Source organism: Hyla sarda, chromosome 10, assembly GCF_029499605.1.
Source record: "Hyla sarda isolate aHylSar1 chromosome 10, aHylSar1.hap1, whole genome shotgun sequence".
Classification (NCBI taxonomy): domain Eukaryota; kingdom Metazoa; phylum Chordata; class Amphibia; order Anura; family Hylidae; genus Hyla; species Hyla sarda.
Window position 1 is genome coordinate 34,753,676 of NC_079198.1, and position 6,877 is coordinate 34,760,552.

Sequence of the window (6,877 nt, forward strand, 5' to 3'; positions counted from 1 at the left end):
TAGTGCATTGTACAATAACCAAGAAATATCAAAAACTTAAAGGGGTTGTCCAGAAGTTTTGTAAAACCATTGGGACCTCTGAAATACCATCACAGAAGAGGCAGTAGACTTAGCAGGTGAGTAGTGGATTTTTTTTAAATCTTTTATACTTCATAGTCACACTGGGTGTTGAGTATTCATACACCCTTGTGCCAAAGTTGCTACAGAAGCTTACAAGAAATATGTTTTTAATTCTGCAGAATTCATTTTATTCCACAAACCCAAACTCTCCTCTAGAACAGTCCACCTCTACAATGGTAGGTTCCAGCAATTCAGGCTGTAGGCTCTCACTAGGTCCAATCGGGAATTAAAAAAAGCCAACAAAGCTAACAATTCACATTTCTTTTCCATGATCATGAGCCACCTTTTATGAAGTTTACCACACAGTCTACTCGTAAAATGTCTTTGTTACGTCTGGGCAGGGAACGAGTGCAGCCTTGAACTGACCCACAGGCTCTGTCCCTGCCTATTTACGTACCTGCCCTTGGCAGCGGGTCCGTAACCGTTCCCTTCCTATATAAGTGAAGGCCGTAACAGTCAACACAATAAACTACAATAATACAGACACAGGTAAAGGTACAGTTGGGAGCAGACACACTAACAGAAGCAAAACTAACTCACACACACAATAAGTCAAAGTCATCTATCCGCGTCAAAACCAGTAGTCAAAGAACAATAACGCTAGTACAAAAAGAGAGTGGAGCCAAAGGGTCAAAATGCCAGATATCACAGATACAGTATACAGCTAGCTATGAGTAAACAGAGCTCTTTAGCAGGCAAGGATTGGGAGTAGACTGTCAGTTTAAATAAGCCCATACCAGGTCCTCACATCAAGATCAGCTGACCAGTCTCAGCAGACAGGCGTAACCATAGCAGCAAGATGAAACAAAAGCTCTAAGTGCAAGTTAACCCTTCGGGTCCTTACAATCTTGGCTACTACCAGGGACTCATGTCTATACTCATCAATAAGCTTTACACTAGTGCTCTGTGGGAAGGAAACCCTCTCGTCCTTTTCTCTCTCTTTGGAGTTAAGAATTGGGCCTCCCACAGGTCTTTCTTTCTTGTAAGATGCCCTGGCTCACAGACCTAACTGATTCTAGGCATCTTTTGATGTGGCACAGGCTAGATAAGAGGGTTTGCATCCCTCAGATGCATTTTTACAGGACCCCCCTCCCCAGTTGTGTTGGCCAGGCTCTCAATTCCAGCGTCCCTAGACATGTCCACTCTTGTGTCTCTTGACACTGCTCAGTTACTGTATTACTGTAGAGCAGTGATGTTTTTGCTCTGCCTCTCCAGCACTGCTGTACTTCTGCTGACTCTCACAATATCCACACTGTCCAGGCCTCCTATCTACAGCCTCCATTGTTATGGTTCCCATAACAAGGCTCTTCATTGTCATTAGTGGCTGTTGCAGTAAAAATGACATTGTGCAACACTACTCATATAACATGGACAGGGCTCCCAGGCAACTGTCTTTAACCCCAAAAGGTATACACCCAGAATGGCCACCAGGACCAGAATTTCTGCCCTACTGCCAGGCAAAAACTGTGGTATTACCAGTATAGCACTCTGTGATCCCTGTGGAGCACAGAATTCAAGTGTATCAAAGACACACAACCCACCAGAAGCATATTTTCACAATCTTTTAGGTAACTCTGGCATGTAATAATTTTTAAAAAGAAATGAAATATTTTGCAACAGTTCTAACCATGAAGGGTAGATCACTTACACCCCCTTACAACATTACTTAAACCCATTAAAATCGCATGAACAAAGTCAGTAAGTGAGATAACCTTCATTCACAATAAATCCTTTAATAACTCACCAGGTGCTGTACCTGAATCAAAAGACAAACACAGCATTAGCAAAGTCTGTCAGCCGAGATTTAGAAAAAGACTGCTGAGTTTTTTTCTTCTAATAGCAAAATCACACTAAATCAATCAATTTTAAAACTGCACAATTAATTACATATATGCACGCACACAGATATTTAATATAATATGTATATATATATATATATATATATATATATATGTATATATATATATACATATATATGCAAAATCATAGGATGTTGCAGAATCTTGTAATATCTTTTTTATTGGACTAACAGTATTTAATAAAGACAGCTACTCCAAACTACTATATATATATAGACATATATTTATTTTATTATTAAGGTGATAACCTAACTTGTTTTGACTATGATTTGTGGGGTTCTCTAGAGCAATATTGTACTTACTGAATTAGGGTCTTCTCAGGGGTGTAGCTGGAGACTTTAGCACAGGATGCCACACCAACACTGGCCCTGCTGAAATGCGTTCCAGCTGGAGCATCCAGTAGGGTATCCCCTGACTTAGGTTCTCTCGCTTGAACCTCAAGTCAACTCCTGTCTCAACTCCACTTCTTTGTACTTCACCTCAGAACAGATGACCAGGGTTTTTATAGACCATAACTCACATGTACCTGACGTGCTTTAGCCCTTAAAGAGGCATTACACTTTCTATCCTTCCTAGGGAAAACACTAAATGACCTTTCATGTAAACTCTGCAGCACATGACATGACATGGTGCATTAACTCTTGTATTACCTAGACTTAACAGCTGAACTAGGAAAAATACACAAAACTTAGATAGCATAGATTTCCAAACTGTGTGGAAAAGTTTGAAACGCTAAACATATATATAATATATAGTTACATAGGGGGAAATGTATCAATGTTGGTGTAGGTAGAAGTTTTTTGTAGATTGTTTTGGTTGGTCTAAATTTGGTACAATTGCACCAAATTTACCATACTTGTGCAAGGCACATGATAAATTTAGTGCAGAGTTCTAAATCTCCACACAGTTCTATTTGGACACTTGAGCTGCACCTCACAGGAAAAGTAGACACAGGAATTTTGCTCTATTGCTTTGAGGCTCGGATTCCATTGAGGTTTTTTGTCCACCAGCAAAAACGCCAGAAAAACTGTCACAGCTTTTTCCTGCGTTTTGTCAGTTTTTCTCGCGTTTTTGCTGGTGTGTGGAAATTTTTTGTACCCTGTGGCAATTTATTTTACTGCCTTCAGGGTACCTCTTCATGGGTTGGATAGTCTTTGTGCACTATCCTGTATATACAGCTGTGTATAGATGACTGTATATACAGGATACAGTAGGCATGTCACGATTTGGCTTACAGGTTGTGGATCCACTGTGTCAGCGAGGGATTGGCGTGGACCGTGCCGGTGGACCGGTTCTAAGTGGCTACTGGTGTTCACCAGAGCCCGCCGCAAAGCGGGATGGTCTTGCTGCGGCGGTAGCAACCAGGTCGTATCCACTAGCCTCGGCTCAACCTCGCTGACTGCTGAGAAGGCGTGGGACAGAAGGACTAGGCAGAGGCAAGGTCAGACGTAGCAGAAGGTCGGGGCAGGCGGCAAGGTTCGTAGTCAATATGGATAGCAGGAGATCAGGTAACACAGGCTTGGACAACACTAAACGATTTCACTGGCACAAGGCAACAAGATCCGTCAAGGGAGTGCAGGGCAAGTGAGGTGATATAGCCAGGGAGCAGGTGGAAGCTAATTAAGCTAATTGGGCCAGGCACCAATCATTGGTGCACTGGCCCTTTAAGTCTCAGAGAGCTGGCGCGCGCGCGCGCCCTAGAGAGCGGAGCCGCGCGCGCCAGCATATGACAGCCGGGGACCGGGACGGGTAAGTGACTTGGGATGCGATTCGCGAGCGGGCGCATCCCGCTATGCGAATAGCATCCCCGCCGGCAATGTCAGTGCAGCGCTCTCGGTCAGCGGGTCTGACCGGTGCGCTGCAGGGAGAGAGACGCCGTGAGCGCTCCGGGGAGGAACAGGGACCCGGAGCGCTCGGCGTAACAGTACCCCCCCCCTTAGGTCTCCCCCTTTCTTTGTCCGGCAACTGCTTCACATGGGACGAGGACACCGGGAGTGATTGTAGGGTTTCCTCAAAGGCAGGCAGTACAGCAGGAGTGGGAATGGGGAGGGAGGGCAGAGGGTGAAGCTTGGCACGGGGCAGGGTGTCACCAGGACGGGGGCCATGAGGAGGCAAGGCACAGTCCTGATAAGCCTTTGGGGGACCAGGTGTAGGAGGAGGCACTGAGGCTTGCCTGACGGGACTGGGAGGGGGGGAGAGGCATTTCTTGTGGCAAGCAGAGTCCCAGTTCTTGATCTCCCCGGTGGTCCAGTCAAGGGTGGGAGAATGAAGCTGGAGCCATGGCAGACCTCAGAGGACCTCAGAGGTGCAGTTGGGAAGGACGAAAAATTCAATCATTTCGTGATGGGGTCCAATGCACATTAAGAGGGGTTTTGTGCGGTAACGCACGGTGCCATCCAATCTAACTCCGTTGACCGCGGAAATGTAGAGCGGCTTGACGAGACGGGTCACCGGGATGCAGAACTTATTCACCAAAGAATCCAGAATAAAATTCCCAGAGGCACCAGAGTCCAAGCAGGCCACGGCTGAGAGGGAGGAGTTGGCAGAAGGAGAAATCCGCACGGGCACCGTGAGACGTGGAGAAGCAGACTTCAAACCAAGAGACACCACACCCACGTGAGCTGGGTGCGTGCGTGCGTTTCCTAGACGTGGAGGACGAATAGGGCAATCCACCAAGAAATGTTCGGTACTGGCACAGTGCAGACAAACATTTTCTTCCCTACGGCGATTCCTCTCTTCCTGGGTCAGGCGAGACCGATCCACTTGCATGGCCTCCTCGGCGGGAGGCCCAGGCGTAGATTGCAAAGGATACTGTGGGAGAGGTGCCCAGAGATCTATGTCTTTTTCCTGGCGGAGCTCCTGATGTCTCTCAGAAAAACGTATGTCAATGCGGGTGGCCAAATGGATAAGTTCTTGCAGGTTGGCAGGAATCTCTCGTGCGGCCAGCACATCCTTGATGTTACTGGATAGGCCTTTTTTAAAGGTCGCGCAGAGAGCGTCGTTATTCCAAGATAATTCGGAAGCTAGAGTACGAAATTGGATGGCGTACTCGCCTACTGAAGAATTACCCTGGACCAGGTTCAGCAGGGCATTCTCGGCAGAAGAAGCTCGGGCTGGTTCCTCGAAGACACTACGGACTTCCGCGAAGAAGCACTGGACTGTGGCTGTGGCAGGATCATTGCGGTCCCAGAGCGGTGTGGCCCAAGACAAGGCCTTTCCAGAAAGAAGGCTCACTACGAACGCCACCTTAGACCGTTCTGTAGGAAATAGGTCCGTCAACATCTCCATATGCAGGGAACATTGAGACAAAAATCCACGGCAGAGTCTAGAGTCCCCATCAAATTTGTCCGGCAGGGACAAGCGGAGGCTAGGAGCGGCCACTCGCTGCAGAGGAGGTGCAGGAGCTGGCGGAGGAGATGGTTGCTGCTGTAGCAGTGGCAGAAGTTGCTGTAACGTGGCGGTCAACTGCGACAGCTGCTGTCCTTGTTGGGCAATTTGCTGCGATTGCTGAGCGACCACTGTGGTAAGGTCAGCGAGACTTGGCAGCGGCACCTCAGTGGGATCCATGGCCGGATCTACTGTCACGATTCGGCTTACAGGTTGTGGATCCACTGTGTCAGCGAGGGATTGGCGTGGACCGTGCCGGTGGACCGGTTCTAAGTGGCTACTGGTGTTCACCAGAGCCCGCCGCAAAGCGGGATGGTCTTGCTGCGGCGGTAGCAACCAGGTCGTATCCACTAGCAACGGCTCAACCTCGCTGACTGCTGAGAAGGCGTGGGACAGAAGGACTAGGCAGAGGCAAGGTCAGACGTAGCAGAAGTTCGGGGCAGGCGGCAAGGTTCGTAGTCAATATGGATAGCAGGAGATCAGGTAACACAGGCTTGGACAACACTAAACGCTTTCACTGGCACAAGGCAACAAGATCCGGCAAGGGAGTGCAGGGGAAGTGAGGTGATATAGCCAGGGAGCAGGTGGAAGCTAATTAAGCTAATTGGGCCAGGCACCAATCATTGGTGCACTGGCCCTTTTAGTCTCAGAGAGCTGGCGCGCGCGCGCCCTAGAGAGCGGAGCCGCGCGCGCCAGCATATGACAGCCGGGGACCGGGACGGGTAAGTGACTTGGGATGCGATTCGCGAGCGGGCGCGTCCCGCTATGCGAATCGCATCCCCGCCGGCAATGTCAGTGCAGCGCTCCCGGTCAGCGGGTCTGACCGGGGCGCTGCAGGGAGAGAGACGCCGTGAGCGCTCCGGGGAGGAACAGGGACCCGGAGCGCTCGGCGTAACAAGGCAGACATCAACAATTGGAGGCTCCCTGTAGGAACACCCCAGGGGAGGGTGCCAAAAATGTACTAACCTTTTTTTTTGTTTTGTTTTTTCTTCTCATAGTTTTTTTTAAAGTCAATAAAAAGGTTAACGAGGGCTGTGGGGGATTGTTTTTTTTTTATAAAACAATTTTTTTCAATGTGTTGTGTTTTATATAATTGAATTTTCAGGCTTAGTAGTGGAATTGTCTTATAGACGGAATCCATTACTAAGCCAGGGCTTAGCATTAGCCCCAAAATCAGCTAGTGCTAACCTCCAATTATTACCGCGGTACCCTCTGCCACAGGGGTCCCGGGAAGAGCTGGTACCAACAGGCCCGGAGAATCAAAAATGGGGCTCCTGAGCCTAGGTGGTAACAGGTTGGCATTATTTAGGCTGGGGAGGGCCAGTAACAATGGTCCTCGCCCACCCTGGTAACGTCAGATTGTTGCTGCTTGGTTGGTATCTGGCTGATTCTGAAAAAATGGGGGAACCAAACACGCTTTTTTATTCATTTATTTTAAAAAATCAAAACGCATAGGGTTCCCCCTATTTTCAGTATCAGCCAGATACCAACCAAGCAGCAACAGCCTGACG